Source organism: Ceratotherium simum, chromosome 24 (genome assembly GCF_057802395.1).
Source record: "Ceratotherium simum simum isolate JZ-2026a chromosome 24, ASM5780239v1, whole genome shotgun sequence".
Taxonomy (NCBI): domain Eukaryota; kingdom Metazoa; phylum Chordata; class Mammalia; order Perissodactyla; family Rhinocerotidae; genus Ceratotherium; species Ceratotherium simum.
In genome coordinates, this window is record NC_141923.1 from 3,573,093 (window position 1) to 3,594,787 (window position 21,695).

The window sequence follows — 21,695 nt, forward strand, 5'->3', positions numbered from 1 at the left end:
AAAGCCAGCAGCGTCACATCTCATGACCCTCTTAAGTCATCATCTCTCTCCCTCTGACCACTCCTGGGAAAGCTTCTCCACTTTTAAGGACTCATGTGATTCGACTGGGCCACCTGTAACCACCTTGCACTGTCCCTTTCCCATGTCAGGGAACAAAGTCACAGGTAACGGGGATTAGGGTGGGAACATCTCTGGGGCGCCACTTCTCTGCAGAAAACCATGACACACACTGAAGACTGCTCGTGACAGTACATAGAGATAGTCCCCATTCCTTTTAGAGTTGCATGGCGCTCCATTGTGAGGTGGACCGTGGTTTACTCAACCATCCCCTCTTGTTGGAAAATAAATGGAATTTTGTCTTGAGTCCACTTTAAGGAAAGCCCAGTGGAACCCCAAATACATCCTTGGATATTTACCAGTTACTGATTGTATATTTGGAATGAATATCTTTAGCAAATAGTAAATTCTACACCAGCTCCCCAACCCACAGGGTTGGGGCTTTTAGGATAGAAAGGGCCTAAGTAGAGGCCAGTCAAAAACAAGACCACACACCCAAGGGAACCCTAGAGATCAGGGCCTCCAGCAGAGACTGGACTCGCTCTCCCATCTAACTCTGGACAGAGCTCATCCTGCCGGCCAGCCCTCAAACCCCCACTCCTCCCTCTTGATAGAACATCCTCCTCCCACATGCATATCAAATCTGCCCACTTTTCTCCGTTCCCACCACCAGCACCTTCCGGGCACCCTAACCACAGACCTAGACCAGACAAGGGAGTTCCGAGGCTATCACCAGGCTCACTCCTGCTCCATTCCCGGAGCAGGCTGTTGTGTTCAAATGCAAATCAGCTCATCTCACCCCTACTTAGATGGCTTCCCCTAGTCCCTGGGGATTCCCTCACAATTACTAGGGGAGCTTGAAGTCCTGAATACCTTTCCAGCCCATCCCACCTCCTTGCCTACCTGGGACCCCTCTGTGATGCAGAGGCACGTGGCCACCTTAGACCTAGAGACTCCCCCAGACTCTGCTGTCATCTCAGGAGCAACAGGCCCTGACAGGGCTTTGTCTCCCTCTGTCTCGCCAAAGCCATCGGGTTCCATGAAGAAACAGGCCTGAAGCTCTGCAGTGGGTGGTTCCCACGGGTGAGCCGTGAGCAGGGCTGGGGCTGGGACAGAAGGGTCTTCCCTCCCTCTCATCACCCTGCTGTCCTCAGGAGCACCCGCCCTCCAAAGAGGCTGCCCGGCCAGGAGACCCTCACCCTCGCAGGACAGAGAGCAGCTTGATCCTCGACAGCTGACGGACCACCTTAGTCACACCCAGCAGGACACAGATACCAGCTTTCCTAGAGAAAGGCAAAGACGGAACAAGGTGGGATAATCTCTCCCACATCCTAAATTCCCATGAAGCTGGTGAAATTGTACAATATGCCTGCCACGAAATTGTAAAATCCTCAGTATTCATCGTGACACTCACTTTCCCTTCCAGAACCTGCACCCTCGTCTGTCCCCCACCCCCACTCCGGGGTCTGCTGGCTGAGGTGGGCAGGAGTGTCGCGAGTGGGAGGAGCACCAGACCAGGCATGCAGGGCATAGGGAGGCAAGGCTGTGGGTAAGCGATGGCCGTGATGTTACCAAACCAGCTTGGTTTTGCCTGCCGCACGATTATGCCAATCACCGAGATGACGAGTTCACAAAGAGAAAGGATTTAATCACAAGGCAGCCAAGTGAGGAGGCAGCAGAACCAATCTCAAATCCACCTCCTTGAAAAATAGGGATTAGGAATATTTACGGGATAAGGGGCAGGGTGGTCTGCAGTGGGAACAGATGATATGAGGTGAGGAGAAGTGAGGTAACTGATGGACTGCACAAGCATAGTCGAGCTTCGTGGCTCTTCAGAGGACGCATATGCACAAAATGGCAGGGTCGCCATGATCTGAGGCTGGAGTTTTCATCTCCTTGTGTCAAAGGGTCACTTACTGGTCATCAGCGCAGGCCTGGTGGATGAGGTGGTGGTCTCAACCAGCCTGAACTGGACAAGGAGTCGACTCTCAGTTCCTGAAAAAACTTAAGTACCCCCACCCATTACCATGGTGACCCAAGAGGCAGAGATGGTATCTATGGGGTGGGCTTTAGTAATGTGTTATCTACCTACTTTTGCAAACAGACGACTAACTGAGTATAGTTAAAGCAAGTTGGTCCCTGGTTTCAGTTCCCCCTTGTCTTGGTTCATTCCTCAGTCTTGAGGGATTTGGGAAGGGATGACCTCTCTAGCTACTTCCTGCTGGTAAGGGGCGTAGGCCTAACAAGGTCTTGAGGAATGAAACTCTTTAGCACTCTTTTGGAAATATTCCCTTGTTCCTGGTTTTGGGTTGATATTTTTCATTAGCAGAATTTTTGTATCATGTTCAACAGTTTTAGTACAACATCTAAAAGCACATTTTATAATCAAATATCCAGCCAGAAGGATAAGAAGTATAGATAACCCAAATTTTAATAGTCCCTGAAGAATAGATCTAATCCCTTGGGGAATCCAAGAGAAGAGTCCTGAAACCAGCCTAGACCCGGCACCTCTGGGGATACTTTCTGTGGCCAGGTAGCCTGCTGTCTGATTGGGTGGTTGGGTGTATAGGTCATGTTTTTAATTTCTAAGGGAGAGAGTTCGATGACATTATAAACCAGAATTATCAAGGGGTCCCCATGGTCATACACTGAATAAGGTTTGGGATGATAGATCCAACATATAGAAAAATTACCTGCCTTTGCCAATATCTGAGAAATCCCAATCATCGAATTGTCCTTCCAAGCTTGGGGGTCAAAGTCAACAGGGAAGCATAATGGAAAAGGAAAAGGGTAATTGTGTTTATAGTCCAATGTGTGGTCTTCATCTCCCTGAAGCTGGAATAGAATCTATGGATTAGGTTCACACAGGAAGTGATGTAGCCCTTCAGGTAGTTCACAATAAATCACAATCCTGCGTGATGAGGGAGGGGATTGGCTTCAGGAAGTCAGCCAAACTCGTCTGTTCAGCAGGTGGCAGAATCTGAGACACGAAATTCACAGTGGGTTCCAGTTGAAACCTACCAGCCCCTTCCAAAGCCCCAGGAGCAAGTGGAGAGATCTAAGAAGTCAAAGAGTTTGCCCCCAACCCAGTGGGGAACTGCCATCCCAGCAGGGGACTTCCTGCCCTCAGGTGCCAACCACCTGCCCACCTTACCTGTGCACAGGGCCCTGCCCTACAGGGAGCAGGTGGCTCCCAGTGCTCTCTCAATGCCCCTCTCTGTCCCCAGGGGGGCCCAGCACACCCTCTGCAGAGTGGGGCAGAGGGGACCTCCCCCTTGGGCCACACAGCGGCTTCTCTGAAGGAAAAAGACAGAGACCTGTTGGGACGGCCAGGAGAGAGGCAGAAATGGGGTTCAGGGGAGGGCACCACAGGCTTGTCTTGGACTCACAGATTGCTGGCGGGTCCTCCTCGGGGTCTCTGGGCAGGGGCGGGGGTCCACCCACAATGCTCTGGGAAACTGAGACCTGGGTCTCCTTCAAATTTGAGATGAAGAGACTCGAGGTTGAGACTTCTGGCCCTGAGGGCCCAGTGCACCCGCACAGCACAAACAGAGCTGGGCCAACCCAAGTGTCGTCAAGAGGCCCCATCAGCCCCTGGTGAGCCCTGAGCCCCCACCCCGGGCTCCTTCCATCCCCCTCCACAGGCCAGGATGGGGCCCGGGGGGGCGGGGCTCATCTACTGGCCTGAGCAAGCTCAGTGGTGAGGGACAGAGCCGGAGGCCAGAGGAAGCCAGCAGGCATGACTTCTGACTCCTGGGGCTGAGTGTGTGCCAGGCCCAGTGGGAGGAGCAAGGGATTGGCAGCTCCACCCCACGCACAGGTGCCAGGACTTGGTGAGGATTGGGGCAGGTGGGGACCATCCTGGGACAGGCCACAACACAGGCCCCTCCCTTCAGCCTCCCTACCAATGTCACCGGGGCCCTACCAGCCTCCCCAGGACCACCATGGCTGCAGTCTAGGGGACCCTGTGCTCACCAGCGTCTGTCTGCAGCCGCAGACCTCCCCTCTCCCAGATTCAGGTCAGAGACAGGGGCCCTCTGCCCTGCTGTCCTGCTCCTGTTCCTTTCTGACTGCCCAAGGTCCTGCCAGGGAGGGCTCTTTCCTTCCCCTCAAAGTGTTCGGCACCCTGGAGTGGGGCCCAGATGGCGCCTTGTCTAAGAAGCTCCCGGCGATGTGGGCGCCCCTGGTTCTGGGATCACACGCTGGGTGTCCAGGTTGCACCACCCCATGGGGGCCTGTGACCCAGGCCAGGTCATGTCAGATCTTTCTCTCATCGTAGAATAGATGTCTCAGATGAACCAAAGGATGATGGAAAACACCAGAATCCCTTCTTCCTTCTGAGATAACAGATGCTGAACATAAGGTGCTCTTTCTATTCTTTGTCTCTGTATCCATTCAAATAAGTTTACAAAATGAAATGATATTCTCAACTGACACTGTTTTTCACTTGGAGACAGATCATTTCCCCTTGGAAACATTTTTTGGCTTCGGGAGCAGTCTCAAACCATCGACATTGCCTGTAAAGCTCGGGAAAATGGAGACCCAGGGCCTGTCTTGGTTCGCTCTCCGGGTGATTTGATGCACAGCATGATCTACAACAGAGATTTAGAACGCATTTCTCTATACCTGATATCTTGATTTTTCATAAGCCATCTAACGAATTCTACATCTAAGTGGTTTCCAGTTAATTTTTGCTTCTGTAGATTTTAAAATAACCATTTTGTGTTTGACCCAGAGTCCTTGAGCATTCCTGTTACTAGTTACTTCCATAGCAAAGTCCTTCCTGGAACTGCTTTGTTTTCCGTGGATTGTCAGCTTGGCCCTGGACAGACGGTTCCCTTGTATCCTTGGCAGCTGAGGATTTCCATGGATCTGACGAACTATCCTTGATCTTTGTCTTCTATGCGCTGAGATGAAGTCAAACATCTTTCCATTTTTCTTTGATTCATTGTCAGTCCACAAAAAGGGACACATTAATGTGCTCTTGTTGTAAAGAAAATTGCCCAGTGAGAACTCTTTGGGGAGAGCATGACGAAGGAGGGCTTGTCTTCCAGTAACTGATCAGGAAACGGTGCCGAGGCCACTGGCAGGGTGGAGCGGGCCCCGGTGTGCCAGTGGGGGGCGGCAGGGGTCGGCGAGCTTTCAGCAAGAGGAGGTGCCCCACGTGCTGGGCGTGTCTTTGCTGCTTATGTCCCCGGGGTCAGCCCCAAGCGCTCAGCAATTCTTGCTGTTAGGTCTCACTCGCTCTTGGCTCTGCCACAGGAAATCAGACTTACAGCCCGATGGCCTGGCCTGTGTCTCAGGCGGCTGACAGCGTCCAAGGTTGGGGCAATTTCTTAGCAGAGCCATTCCTTAAAAATGTTTAAGTAAAAATTGAAGCATCATGTACATGAGAAATATATGCAAATCACAAATGTACAACTGGAAACATTTTCACAAAGTGAGCCCCCTCGTGTAATCCGGACTCCAGAAGCCCACTTCATACCCTTTCCCCTCTCCTCCCTGTAGGGAACCTTGTCCTTGATTTCTCTAACACCAGGGAGCAGTTCTACCTGTTCTTGGCCTCTACAGATAGGGAGGCCCACGACTGGACCCCTCGCGTCTGGCTTCTTTCAGAGTCATGCTGGTGAGACCCTTCCAGGCAGTCGTGTCTGTAGTTCGTTCACTCTCTCGACTGAGTAAACTCCCTGTGTGAGTGTCCAGGACTTCTCTACCCTTTCCACTCTGGGTGCCTGTTTAGGTTGTTTCTAGGCTGTTTGAGCCTCTTCTGAGTGTGCTGCTGGGCAAGTTCTGCCCTGTTGTTGGTGAATGTGTGCACACATTCTGTTTCCTAAACTAGGAGTGAGATGCCTGGGGATGCAGCTTTCATAGACACTGCCCAATGGAGTGGTTTCCAAATACTCATATACGTGTGCACTCCCATGGGCCCCGCAGGGCGTTTCTGGGTGCTGCATGTCCTGGCCAACACGCCGTCTTCTCAGGATTGCTTTTTTTTTTTTTTTTGGTGTGGAAGATTGGCCCTTAGCTAACAACTGTGCCAATCTTCCTCTATTTTTTTGTATGTGGGATGCCACCACAGCATGGCTTGACAAGTGATGAGTAAGTCCGTGCCCAGGATCCAAACCAGCGAACCCTGGGCCACCGAAGCAGAGCACGTGAACCCCACCGCTACACCACCGGGCCAGTCCCCTCAGGATTGTTCATTTTAGCCTTTGGTGGTCTATGATTGTATCAAATTGTGACTTTAATTGACATTTCCTTGATGACTATGAAGTTGAGCACTTCTTCATATGCTTATTGGCCATGTGCAGGTCTACCTTTTGAGATTCTGGTTTAAGTCTTTAAAATGCTGATTTTTCTAATGGATTCTCTGCCTTTTCCTTGTTGATCTCTGGGAGTTCTTTGTGTGTTCTGAACATTAGCCTTTTCCAGATACATGTGTTAAGATATCTTCTAAAATGTGGTGGCTTCCCTTTCACTCTCTTAATAGTGACTTTTGCGTAAAATAAGTTTTTAATTTTTATGTCATTCTACTTACCATTTTCCCCCCCTTGGTGGAAAGAAAAATAGCAGCAGCCCTGCCTCCGGAAGCTGGCCAGGCACTTCAGACTGGGCCGTGTTCACGTCCAGGGGACATAACCACTGGGGACACCACGCTCAGACAGTGCTGCGCTGAGACCGGGAGAGAACGAGACAGAGGGAGGCCACCCATAACCTGTCTACGCACAGACAGAACAGGGTGGCTGTGCCACCCACAGAGCACCCACAGCCCCTCTCCTGGCTAACATGAGTGACCACTGCTTCTTTACCAACTGCAGCTTCAGCTTCATTCTAGAATGCAGGCTTTTGAACAGGCCTGTATCTGTTAAAGAAATTGAATCAATAATGAATAGGCTTCAAAACCAGAAAACACCAGGCTCGGATGAGTTCACTGGTGAATCCTACCAAACATTTAAGGAAGAAATTGTGCCAGCTCTCTACAGTCTCTTCCAGAAGACAAAAGCAGAGGGAATATTTCCTAACTCATTTTACGAGGCCAGGATTACCCTAACACAAAAACCAGACAAAAACATCACAGGAAAAGAAAACTCCAGACCAATATCTCTCATGAACATAGATGCCAAAATCCTCAACAAAATACAAGCAAATTGAATCCAATAATGTATAAAAAGAATTACACATCATATCAAGTGGGATTTGTCCCAAGTGTGCCTCATTTGGAAATCAATCAACGTAATCCATCACATCAACAGACCAAAGAAGAACAATCATATGATCCTATCAATAGAGGGGATTACCTCTATTTTATTCTTATTTTACCAAAGTAAAAATATTCCAAAAAAAAGACTTACTATAAAGTGACAACAATCAACACAGTGTGGCGCTGGAGAAAGAACAGACACATAGCTCAACGGAACAGAACAGAGAGCCCAGAAATAGACTCATGGAGACATAGTCAGCTGATCTTGACAAAGTACGAAAAGCAATACAATGGAGCAAAGACAGTTTTCTCAACAACTGGGCCTGGAACAACTGGACATCCACGTGAGAAACAATGAATCTGGTCTCAGACCTTACACTCTTCACAAAAATGAACTCGAGATGGATCATAGACCTAAATGTAAAACCAAACCTATAAAACTCCTAGCAGATAACATAGGAGAAGCCTGATGACCTTGGGGATGGTGATGGCTTTTTGGATACAACTCCAAAATCATGATCCATGAAGGAAATAATTGATAAGCTAAAAATAAAACTCCTGCTCTGTGAAAGACAATGTCAAGAGAATGAGAAGACACGCCACAGACTTGGAGAGAATATTTGCAAAAGGCACATCTGACAAAGGATTGTTATCCAAAATATACAAAACTGAAAAAACACAGTAAGAAAAATTAACAACTTGGTTAAAAAATGGGCAGAAGACCTGAGCAGACCCCTCCCAAAGAAAATATGAAGACAGTAATTAAGCATATGAAAAGATGTTCCACATCATGTGTCATTAGAAAATGCAAATTAAAACACTGAGATACCACCACACACCTATGAAAATGACCAAAATCCAAAACAATGACAAACCAAATGCTGGCGAGGATGTGGAACAACAGGAACTCTCATTGCTGGCGGGAATGCAAAATGGTGCAGCCACTTTGGAAGACTGTTTGGCGGTTTCTTACAAAACTAAATATGCTCTTACTGCATGATCCAGCAATTGTGCTTCTTGGCATTTACTCCAAGCAGATGAAAACTTATGTCCACACAAAAACCTGCACACAGATATTTATAATTGCCCAAACTTAGAAGTGACCAAGATGCCCTTCAGTTGGTGAATGGATAAATACACTGCGGTCCATCCAGACAATGGACTATTATTCAGCACTAAAAAGAAATGAGCTAACCATGGAGGAAACTTAAATTCATCTTACTAAATGAAAGAAGCCAATCTGAAAGGCGCATACTGCATGATTCCAACTATATGACATTCTGGAAAAGGCAAAATTATGGAGAGTATGAAACGATCAGGGGTTGCCAGGGGTTAGAGGAGAGGGAGGGATGAGTAGGTGCAGCACAGAGGACTTTCAGGGCAGGGAAACCACTCTGTATGATACTACAATGGTGGACACACATCATTGTACGTTTGTCCAGACCTATAGAGTGTACAACACCAGGGTGAGCTCTGATGTCAACTATGCACGCTGGGTGATCATGATATGTCATGTGAGTTCATCAACTGTAACAAAAGTCTCACTCTGGTGGAGGATGTTGATAATGGGGGAGCTGTGCAGGTGGGGTTGGGGGTATTTGGAAAATCTCTGTACCTTCTGCTCAATTTGGTTATGAATCTAAAACTGCTCTGAAAATAAAAGTTTATTATTAAAAAAAAAAGATTAGAGAGCTGGCACAATAATAAGGAATCACCAGGCCAAAACTGAAGGGAGACGTGACCCAGTGGGGTTGCTCAGAGCAAGGACACAGGAGAGTTTAGGGGATGCGGGTGAGTTAGAACAGTGATGCTGATGGCCTCTTGATGCAGAGGAGACAGGAAGCAGTGTGGGAACCCCTGCACGCTGTAGTGGGCTGATAAAGGGCCTCCCCAAGTGTAGGGATCACCCGGAGGTCACCAGCGCTTGGCGAAAGTTCAGCCAAAACTCACATTCAGGGGTCAATCTAATCAAAAGGACTCTGGTCAGGGCCTGGCAGAGAGTGCAAATCCTCTTTGGGGAAGACACCTGCATTGTCGGCCTCAAAACATGGATACAAATTCTTCTCAAGAACAATGAGGGCCACACAAAGGTCACCAAGCCCATGGACAGAAGCCAGACAGAGGACCCACAGACGACAGAACAGACCTGCCAGCCTTCAGATTGGGGGACATAGTCTGTTCTCCTGTGTGTTTACAGAAATAAAGAGGATGCTCATAAGTATCTGCAGAGAAGAGGGGGCTATAAAAAGTCTCTGCTTTCCCAGCAGCTCCACTCATAACGTCAGTACTTCGTCTCCATAGTTTTTGAACTTTATAAAAATAGAATCGTGCTGCATGTCCTGTTTCTGTCCAATGTTTTGTTCAATATTTCGCTTCTGAGATTCACCCCAGTCGTTGGGGGTAAGTTGTCATTTTATTCTCACTGTTGTGCAAAATGGTGTGAATTTACCACAGAACTCTTCAAGAAAAGCCCTTTCCACCTTGGTTTTGGCCAAGGGAAATGCCCTTGTGCTTCTTAGAAGCCTTTATGAGATTTTAACAGAGAATTTCATAGCCACACCTCCACCCTCATCGTCACATCCTCTTGTCCTGATGGTACCCTGGATTTCATGTTCTCCCCTCAGCATCATCTTCAGCATCGTTTCCCACCTGTGGAGGCCATTCTGGCTCCTTTATGTTTCACGATCTTTCCTTTAGCTTATTTCTTTCCTGTCACATTTTCCTAGAAGCAGCAGGAAGATTCCAGGGGCACCTTCAACACCCTCTCTGGAAATCTGTTTCACTACAATTCATGAGGAATATTTTGTACGTTTCATGTTACAACAGGGAACAGTATTGCTAAACTTTCTGCCACTACACAACAAGGACCTGCCCTCATCCAATGTCCAACGAAATCTTTCTCGTTTAAAAACAACTCTTCCTTGAGGGAGATCGGGTTTCTGCTAAGTCTCTTCAATCCCTGGGGCTCTCAATACCCCTGTCTTCCAGATGCTTCCAGCATCAGCCTCTGACCCAAAGCCACTGCACCTGTATGAGCTTTGTTACAGCAGCACACCACTCCCAGTACCAACTTCTGTGCTTGATGTCTGTTACTAAGTGACATGTTACCCCAAAACCTAGCAGCTTAAGGCAACAATCAACATTCTCTATTGGTCTCAGTTTCTGTGGCTGGTCAGGGCTGGGGTTCCCCATGAGGTTCCATCAGCTGAAAGCTTGACTGGGGAGAAAGGAGGAGACCCACACACGTGGTTGGCAGGTTCTTGGTGGGAGGCCTCAGACTTTCCCAGCAAAGGCTGCTTGTTTCCTCACCATGATGCCCCAGAGGGAACAATCCAAGAGATCAAGGCAGCAGCTGCAACGTGGTTTGTGACCTGACTTCACAGGCCATCACTTCCTCCACATCCTATCGGTCACACAGGCCAGCCCTATTCAGTGCAGCAGAGGGAACCACACAAGGTCACAGATCCCAGGAGGCCAGGGTCACTGGGGCCACGTTGGAGGCTGGCTGCCACACCACCTGTTCTCTTTACTCTCTACTTCCGGAAGTCAATGTGGTGGATGTTGGACCTTCTCATTCTGTCCTCCACGTCTCTTAAACTGTGTCATGTGTGCATTTTTCAGTCCTCTATCCTATATCCTGGGTGTTGTCAGATCTTTCTTCCAGAGCACATTCTTTCCGCCGTGTCTAATACGATGTTCTGTGTGTCCAGTGAGGATTTGATTTCACTGAGTGCACTTTTTGTTTCTAGAAGTCATGTTTAGTTCTTTCTCATCTTTGTGGTATTTTTTAAATAGAATTTAGAACATGAGAAATAAGATACAATACTTTCTATTTAAGTGTCCATCTCATGTATTTATGGAGTCGTCCTGTAGTCTGAAGTTCCGACGGCCTCAGTGCACCGTTGTCTGAAGACCCTCACTCAGGACGCCTGTGTCCGTGTCTGTTCTGCAGTAGGGCTCCTGGGTTCTCCGTCACCAAGACTCTTCCTGTGAGCACCCTGGCAGCCTGTCCATGCTGAAGGTGCATCGTTCCAGAGGCTTCAACCTGCAGGTGTCCTGGGTAGCTGCCTACTGCTTTAAGGGCAGGTTTCTGATGACTGCAGCATGGTGAGGCCCACAGACTGGGAGACGACTGCGTCTTAGTCTGTCAGGTTACTCTACAAAAATCTCATAGACTGGGTGTCTTAAACAACAAACATTTTGTTTATCACACTTCTGGAGGCCAGAAGTCAAAGATCAAGGTGCTGGTAGATTTGGTGTCTGGTGAACCCTGCGTCCTGGGTCATAGATGGCTGTATTTTCTCTGTGTCCTCACAAGGTGGAAGAGGGGAGGGAGTTCTCTGGGGTCACTTTTATAAGGACACTAACCCCGTTCATGAGATCTCTGCATTCAGTCCCTAACAAACTGCCACTGAAAAGTAGCTTGTTACACTCACAGATCCCAAGAGGAGGGGCCCCACCATGGGGGCCACATGGGGCAGCACCAGGGTCGGTCAGGAGGCAGAGGGAGTGAGGGGAACATGGGCAAGAGCCTTGACTGTGGTTCCCACCAGAGAACCGGACCAGGTAAAGTCAGCTAGTGTAGAACTGGCTGGTTTGAATCGTTTTGGTGGGTTGTGGGGCACAGGGGCTGCCCCTACTTGTCTGGTTCCTGGCTCTGGGGTGACTAGGACAGGGGAATAGTGGTCCAGAGTGTGAGATCCTGGTAAATGTGGTGGTTGGGGGTGTGGGATTTTTGTTTTTTGAGGAGACTACAGGATGTTCATTTAATGAGTTTTCCCCTCCACTCCCCCAACATCCTATGCCTCCAGAAATAAGTCACTAAACAAGAATTTATGCATTTATTTCTTTAGAAAATGAAGTAAACCTTAGTTAAAAAACCAAGACCAAAGGGGCCAGCCCAGGGGCGTAGTGGTTGAGCTCACACGCACCACTTTGGTGACCCGGGGTTCGTGAGTTCAGATCCCTGGCGCTTACCTATGCACTGCTTGTCAAGACATGCTGTGGCAGCATCCCACATACCAACAACGGAGGAGGATGGGCGTGGATATTAGCTCAGGGCTAATCTTCCTCAGCAAAAAGAGGAAGATTGGCAGCAGATGTTAGCTCAGGGCTGATCTTCCTCACCAAAAAAAGAAAACCCAAAAAACCAAGAACAAAATAATTTTGCAAAATTAGAATGTGTCCAGGAAACCAGTCACAATTCCACCAGATTAGAGTACAATGTGGATAGGACGTGTTCCTCCCAATAACCTTGCTCTCCTCCAATATGTGGAAGATGATAAAGGCGCTTCCCCTCAGTCGCTGAGGAGGAGGTTTTCTCTCCAGATGGACCAACACCATTCTTTTGCTGCTCTTTTCCCTTCTCCATTCTTTGGTTTCCCCTTTCCAAGAAGCTGCTTTGCCGCATCTGTTCATCCGTAAAGGCCTAATGCTCATCTCTAGAGGCCAAGAAATGTAGTGTCCCCATGAGACAAAATAAATGTTGTGACTGGGACACGAGTCACAGGTCTCCTTCCTCTCGGCCAAGGCTGCTCACTAAACAGGGTTGCCACTTTCCTGGATTTGGGATCAGGCGGCCTGGCAACTCCACCAAAGAGCCGGGCGCTCAGATGAGTCACGTGCACGCAGATTCTGAAAGCAAAGGTTTTTCCTGAGCAGAGGGAGCAAGAGCCTGTGAGATCTCCGAGCTGGTTGATGATGAAATTGGTGACTCCCCAAGGCTGGAGACCCCACAGGACCTCAGAAGCCATCGCCCACATCTCACTACAGACCCCCCAAAGTCATGTAGGTGATTTAGGGGGACTCAAATCCACTTAGATTCTGAAAAGGCAACAGGCATCTGTTTGGTTTTTGTTTGTTTGTTTACGACTTTACTTTTTTTAGAGCAGTTTTAGGTTCACAATATAATTGACAAGAAAGTACAGGGATTACCCACGTATCCCCTTGCCCCTACAAATGTGTAGCTTCCCCCACCAGGATGGTACATTTGTTACCAAGCAGGACCCTACGCTCACACAGCATGAGCACCCCAAGTCCACACTTCACCTTAGAGGTCACTCTTGCTGTGGAACACCTGTGGGTTTGGATAAACGTAGAATGACATGTTCCATCACGTAGTATCACACAGAGCAAGTGTACTGCCATAAGAGTCCCCTGTGCTCTGCCTGTTCATCCTGCCCCATTCCCACCCCTGGCAACCACTGATCTCTTTATTGTCTCCATGGTTTTGCCTTTTCCAGAAGGTCGTCTAGTTGGAATCATACAGTCTGTAGCCTTTCCAAACTGGCGTCTTTCACTGTGTAATATGCACGTGAGGGTCCTCCATGTCTCTCCTTGTCATGTGTTTTGCAACAGCTGCCTGCACACTATGTTCAGGACGGGAGGCCCTTTGGCAGAGGATTCTAGTGGGGAGGGAGTCCCCATGGGGCACATCACTGAGGAGCTCCAGCCGCCCGCACTTTCTCTCTACAAGTGCCAGCAGCTCCATTGATCACTTTCACTGGTTGTGAGTCTGAAGAATTTCAGGAATGCTCTTAAAGCCATGTCTACTGTTTAGACTAACACAGCCCCAGCTACCAGCTGGGATGAGACATGGTGACCTCCCGCAGCCATTTCCCCAGCAGGCTGAGACCCCAGGTTTCAGTCCTGTGAACTCAGTACAGAGAAGTCTTTAGACAAGGCTGTAACTAAAGAAGAAACGGGAGTGCAGGCCAGCAGGTGAGCAGGGCACGGGCTGCGAGGGGACCTATTGCACGGTCTGCAGTCACTGACTTATCCTCCTGGTCTCTGGGCTTCATGCCTGACTGATCATCAGACTCCCCCGAGGGCAGGGACTGGGGTGTGAAAATAGGGTCCTGGTTCACCAGCAGGCCATCCTGGTTGGGTTGGCTGGGCCGGGCCCTGGATCTGGGGGTGTTGGAGCACAGCCCAGCACTGAGGACCCTACATCAGTGGGTGGGCCCCTGGGGGACTTCCAGGGGCTATGGGTGAATGCAAATGTAGACCGAATTTTGCTCTAAATCCTCATTTTGGGTCTCCCAAACTCCTGGCCTCCAAGGAGAAGGAAGAGGTCCTGACTTTACCCAGAGCTTGGCTTTGCAAATCTCCGACCTGCGCACACCTCCTGCCAGTGAACTGTGGAGTTTCACTTCTCAATGTCTGCTCTTCTCAGAGCTATCAACACTGAAGAGCTGGTTAGAGGCAACTTGCACCATCTCATCTCCCTGTTACAGCAGAAGGCCCCAGGGATTTCTGCCAGTTCAGAGTCGAACACACTCCATTCAGATTTTCAAAGACAGGCTTCTATACTCTGTTTAAAAACATGCAGGAGGGGCCGGCTCCGTGGCTTAGCGGTTAAGTGCGCGCGCTCTGATGCTGGCGGCCCGGGTTTGGATCCTGGGCGCGCCCCGAGGCACCACTTCTCCGTCCAGCGCGAGGCCGAGTCCCACGTACAGCAACTAGAAGGATGTGAACCTATGACATACAACTATCTGCTGGGGCTTTGGGGGGAAAAAATGAATAAATAAAATCTTAAAAAAAAAAAAAAAAAACATGCAGGAGGACCTCTGATTCTGGTCCAGATGGAACAGCAGGTACCCAGAGGGCATCTAGGCTAGTCCCAGGGACGCTCCAGCGGGTGACAGGGGACCTCATCGCAGGTTTCACATCGTGCTCAGGCTCCCGCCGGCCTCCACCTCCCGCCCACCTGGACGCGCGCCTGGTCCACCGGGGCCTGGCTCTCGGTGGAGACCACGAATGCGCTCGCCACGTCCCGGGGGGCCTCCAAGGAGACAGCAGTGTCCGGGCGCAGGGCACCCCGAGGCAGTGAGCGGCGCCTCGACGAGGGCGGGACCCGCGAGGGGACTTGGCAGGGACGCGGAAGGACGTGGCGGGGGCGCCTCCCTCCCGGCGGGCTGAGAAGGAAACGCGCCGCACTGACCGCAGCCCCAGGTCAGGAGGAAGGGAAGGGGCTGGGTTGCGGAGGAGGAAGGAAAGGGGCTGGGTTGGGAAGGAGGAGGGAGGGACTCGGGGGCTCGGCAGGCGGCTCGGAACCCACCCCTGAGGGCACCCAGCTTCACCCCGGCCGCGTCCCTCCCCCGCCTGGATCCCCAGGGGCTCGCGGTCCCAGGGTCCGTTCCGTCTAGGTCTTGTACGGGGCCCGGGACCACCCCCGGAGGACCGGGGCCTGCGGAGAAGGGTGTCGGGAAAGACAATCCTGGGGACGGAGAAGAAAGACCCGCCCGCTGGGGTGGGGAGGAGGGGCTGCAGTGGGAGAGGGTGGGCGAGGAGAGAAAGACGTCGGCGCGGCGACCCCTCCCTGCTACACCCCCCTACACACACACTCGCCGCGGGCCCCCTCCCGCAGCGCCCCCCGCCCCCCGTCCTTGGACCAGAGCCTCGAGTCCCCGCCCGTCCTCGGGCTCCGCCCCACCCGGGTCTTAGATTAGGACCCCAAGGTCCCTTCTTCCCCCGGCAGGACGTCCATTCCTTGCCGCCAAGGGGAGCCTCGGACTTGCCTCCCAGTGCGGAGGGGCCTCATTTGGTCCTTAATGCTCCCAACCTCGGGCCTATTTCTACAACCCTGTAGAAATTAGTACAAGATCCCAAAGGATTCAAGGCAGGAAGAGACTCCCTTGGGTGCCTTGGCTCAGGCTTGGTCCCCCTGATTTGGGCGGCCGCAGAGGTCCCCCTGGAACCACAGTCCACTCCAGCGGCAGGATAAGGCTTCAGGTTCAGAGTTGCAGGGCTGATCAGGGATGCAGGAGCTGCTGTGTGTGCCTGGGTGTGTGAAAGCGAGTGTGCGTGTATGTGTGTGTGGTGCGGTGCTGTTTTCTTTCAGTTTTCCCTTTCACACTCGCCCATTTCCCTCTTGGCAAAGAAAGGCACCTCCCACATTTTCCTTCTATGGTGCATCGCCCAACCTCTCTGTCACCAACTACCCTGTGACAAAACTTGAGGACACCAAACTCAGGCACAACTCACCAGTGAGATTCAGATGGAGCTTCCATCTGGTGATCTTCAGATCCCACCTGGGGTTAATGTTAACATACATATATTTCACTTAAGGGCAAAGGTCGGTGTCAGATGCCGAGTGTTTTGACCTGTGTTGAGACACTGAATTCCAATATGGGAGGGGGAGTGCTGGTAAGGGAATGCTGACAGACCTTCCCTCCTGAGACCTGCCAAAACTTGCCTGGCTCCCAGGATGGTGGCCTCTGGGGGAGTAAAGTGACAAGTGTGGTCAGAAATGCTGACAGCCGCAGCTCTTGTTTCATTCAGGCCCAGTTCAGAAATTATTAAAATTTTAGAGCTTCATAGTGATGGGGAAAATATATATAAATATATATATAACAAAAATATCATAAGGTATTCAATAAAAGACATTTAAAAATGTCACATTCAGTTAAAATTCCAAGTGAAAAGTGGAATATAAATGTGAGTCTAAGGGGGAGGGGGAAGGATACAATATTTCCAGCTATTAACCAATAGTAGCCCTCAGTGTGGTACTGTTCCTCAAGAGGACCAACCACTCACTCGGCCAGTTTCTTACATCGGACCTCTTCCAACCAGGAGGGGAAGAAATTCTTCCTCAGCAGAGTCAACACCTACTCTGGATACAGATTTTTTTCTGTGCCCACAGCTCCTCCACCAGCCGTACTTTCCAAAGCCTTACCAGATGCCTGGCAGCTCTTGCATAACATCAGCTCAGAGTAGAGACCACGTGTTATGGCAAAAGGAGTGTGACAATGGGTTATGACTGCAGGATCCTCTGTTCCCACTAAAGACCATATTATCCTGAAGCAGCTAGTCAGATAGAAGATTGGAATTACCATCATCACCCTCCAGGGTTGGGGCTCTGTCCACCAGGATGTGGAATAGGCACTGAACCAATGGCCCATATATGGTGCTATATCCAAACAGCTAGAAGGCACTGGGTGGAAGTGGGAGTGACCACTTTCACCATCACTCCCAGAAACCCTTGCGAAGAACTTCTGCTTCCAGTTCCTGAAAACTGAGGTTCCACAACGTTATTATCCAGCAGGTGAATTCTTCCTGCAGGAACAGTAAGTATTTTGCTGAACCTGAAGCTATGACTGCCATCTGATCACTCTGAACTCTCTATTCGGATGGACCAGCAGGCAAAGAGAGGAGCTACTTTCTTGGTAGGGGTAATTGACCCTAATTATCATGACAAGCTACTGTGCTGCTATACGATGAAGACAGGAATATGTCTGGAACTCAGGGGATTCTCCGGGGCATCTCTTGGTGCTTACATACTAAGTGAAAATGGCGACTGGGCAATTGCAGCAACCACATCTTGACTAGAGCAAGGCAACGAAAGGCTCAGACTCCTCAAGTCTGAAAGTCTTGGTCACCCTACCGAGGAAGCAACCTAGACCAGTTAAAATTATTGTTGAAGGTGAGGAAAATCTAGAATGAGTGGTGGAGGATGAAGAAGGTGAATACCGATTGCAATCTCAGGTCCAGTTGCATCAGCAACTCTAACTCATTCCCCTAATTTTTGTACATCAAGCTTTTGGTGGAGATTGAAAGAAACTGTGAAAAATTGGACTTGAAGTGTAGCATGAGAGGATCTGAGTGATGCAAGAGGCCACCTATAGCTGACACCTCTAATGCCCCATGTCACATACCATCAGCCCACTCTGTCTTCAGCCACAAGTGTAACGGACAGTTCCATGCAAGCTCAGACTCACCTCAGAACTGACAGCATCCCAAGTCAAGTGGGTACCAGGTGACCTTTCTACTCTCTACAGCAGGCTGTAGTAGATTTTTTTTTAAATGACCACAAACTCTTTGATGCTCCTCCTAGCAAGAGGTGGAGTCTATCTACTCCTTGAATGCAGGCTTGGACATGTGACCTGCTTTGGCCAAGGTGACATTAGCAAATCTTTCACCAACAGAGGCTGAAAAGTGTTTGCTAACTGAGCTTTGCCTATTCAAGCATTCCCTAATTGTCTTGACATGAGTACAGCCATATTTGGCCGCTCCATTGACCTACAGCTACCAGCACAAAAAGAAATATAAAAGCTGCTTTCTGCGTGGTGGGAACTGGCCCTTCTCCCACGGAGAGAGTTGCAAGTTGTAACATTTCAAGGCTCTTGGAGCGTCGTAGCACGGGATGGACTGACCATCTGTGCCAGGCTAAGACAATAACCAAAGAGAACAATGCACGTACACAATTACTGGGCTGGGACGTTAGCCAAGGGGATCAATGCACATACGCCACTGATAACCATTTGTGCATGGGAACACTAGATGCTTGCTCTGTAAACTCTGTAACTGCTTATATAAACTGCTGGAAACTGAGCCGGAGTGCGAGTTCCACCTGTGGAAGGGACGCCTTGCCCAGGATGTGTGATTCCCGCCCAGCCGTGTTGATTGGAAGGACTCTCCCGGCAGTGGGGCGTGGATGTTGTGAGTAATTGATTTATTGTGAAGTAATTGATCTGATGTGTTCTCTTTTCGGTCAACCTGGTGTTTCTCTTTCCGGTTGATTTGTGTCATTTCCCTTCAGTCGATCTGGTGTTTCCCTTTCCGATTGATCTGATGTTTTTCCCTCTTATTATATGACCTATTCGGATCTGCTGCTATCTCAGCCAATGTGGATGTTTTCCCTTTCCAGTCGAGCTGGTGTTTTTTCCCTCTTATTATTTGACCTATTCGGATCTGTTTGCGATCTATCGCCTTTACTATCCTCTATATAATAAAACATACCTTCAGTCCATTTGTTTGGAGTGGAAAGTTTCTTTTACGTCTCCGATCGAATCCCTGAACCTCTCATAACACTAACCCATGGAGCACAGGCCAATATGGTAGGAAGAGCCAAGTAAAAGTGTCACCATCAAAGACTTAAAAGATAGAAGGATGATGGTCCCTTCAAAATATTCATTCAATTCACCTGTCTGGCATCTACATAACCTAGATGGATCATGGAGATGATGGTGAACTAAAGTAAACAAACAGGTGGTTGTTTAATCATAGCTGCTATGCTGGATGTGGTATTTCTACTGGAGCAGATCAACCAAGCCTCTGGAATTTGATATATAGTTATCGATTTATTGAGTGGTTTCATCTCAATACCTGTGAAAAACAGAGGAGCAAAAGCAGTTCAACTCTGTGTGGTAAGGATATCAACACACCTTCAAGTCTTGCCTCAGTGCTACATGTTCCAATATGGTCTGTAGAGATTTGATCATCTTGATATTTTGCATGACGTCATGCTAATTGGACCTGTTAAACAGCAAGTGGCAAGTACTTTGGATACACTAGTAGGTCTCATATGTACCAGATAATGGGAAATTAAATCTTAAAGAATATTCACTGGACTGCCACATCAGCGATGTTTTTAGAGATTCAATGGTCTGGGCATGCTGAAACATCTCCTCTAAGGTAAAGTACAAGTTGCTACTTTTTGCATTTCCTAACACAGAAAAAGAGGCAGAGCTGTGTGCCTATATAAGAGGTACAGCTAAGTAAGGGGGCTCTTTGTATTTTGCAGGCATTATATATTTATCCATTTATTGAATGATCCAGAGACTTCCAGTTCTGAATAGGCCCCAGAATAAGAGAGGACTTGGCAGTAGGTTCAGGATGCATCTGGAGCCACAAGATCCAGCAGATCTCAGGGAAATAGAAGTATCGGGAGTGGATTTGAATACTGTTTGGATTCTCTAGCGAGTCCTGAAAGGAGAGTTGCAGCGAAGCCCTCTAGAGTACGGGGCAGGTCTGCGCCCTTGCCAGCTCCTGGCAAGCTATTAGGCCCTAGCTGACATCCAGCAGAGGATCATGGGACACAAGTGACTATGTAACCAGAGCTCCCCATCATGAGCTGTTATCTGACCCACTGAGTCATAACAGAGTCATGGGCAGGCATGCACAGGAGCAATCTGTCATGTAATGGAAGTGGCACTTTCAGAATCAGGCTCAAGCCAGTCCAGAAGACATGAATAAATTATATCAACAGATACAGCACCACTTCTCTCTCCACCCACACCTCTGGCCTTGTGAGGAGTTCTTGGTGAGTAACTGATGGAAAAAAGAGGGACTTGGGCCAGTGACACACTGTGGAAATTGTGCTTCTTGTCCCTAAAACTCTGCCAAGTTATGCTTCCCCGGGGGACTCTCCTGGGAGAGAATGCTTGAACCAGGGACAACACAGGTTTTGCTAATTATCACTTGGCTACTGATTATCACTGGTAATGTTTCCACTAATTGTCACAGAGCTCCTCATGCCAGAGGACCAATGGACAAAAGGTAATAGATCCTGATGACCATGAGAAGCTGTGGTTGCTCTGATATAATGAGGGCAGGAAGAGGCTGTCTGGGACCTGGGGATTCACTGGGCCATCTCACCTTGAGACTTCCAAGAGATAGTTACTGGCCACCACCTTGAAAGGGAATCTGTGATTGATTGGAGTGACACTATCTTGTTCTCAGTAAAAAAAGAAAACAAAAAAAAGAAGGCCCCATATTCTAGCATGGAAGCCAGGTATAGTAACAGGAGACTAATAGATCCAGTGGAGCAAGGGGAGGACTGTAATGGATGCAAATGTCATGCACCTCCCCAGGTCACCTCAGTGCTGCCCACTTCCTAAACCCCTCTGCTGCTTGCTCCTCCCCAGCTGTCTCCATTCTCTATTGACTCAGCCAGGGCGCAGATTTTTCTGGCACCTGGGGCAGATGGGCCACATGCCCTGAGGATGCTGGACTTTCCCTCTTGGCTGCCACTATGTAGTCAGACCTATGCAACACACATCTGGAACGTTGACCACTCCTTGGATGAAGCACCACACCCCAAGCTGTGGGATCTGCACCCTGACTGTCCACTGAAGGACCAAATGAAGCAACTTAGAAGCATGAGAAAGCTACCTCCTTGTAGGACAAGCTTGGGCCAATGGAAAACCAAAGATGGGAAGCATCTAGGCAGATCAATTCCCTCCCCTTCCTCATTCTCACGAAATACTGAGGAAAATTTCTCGTTCCAGTCCATCCAAACAAGTCCCCCGGGCCAAACAAATACACCTGTCAAGCAATGTGCTTGTCTCCTGTAGCTCATTGTGAAATGGTAGCCAGCATGGCAATGAGCCACTTCACACTGTGCCCCATCTTCCCTTCTCTTCCTTTCTATGTCTCGCCCTCCCAGGTTTGCATCTCCCCTGAAAAACACCAATATATTCATCTTTGCTTAGGCTGTTTTCTAGAAAACCCAAACTAAGCCATACTTCATTTATCTATTTTCATATTGAAATTTTTATTGGATAAAAGTATTTAAAGCTGTGGTCTTTTCATAATTGTTTCCTGTAGATTCTGGTACAAAGTGTTTCCATTATCATTAATTTTTAGAATTTCTTCAATTTTAGTTATATTTCTCCTAATTGTGTAGTAAAGAGGGGTTTTTCCCTTCTCCAGATGG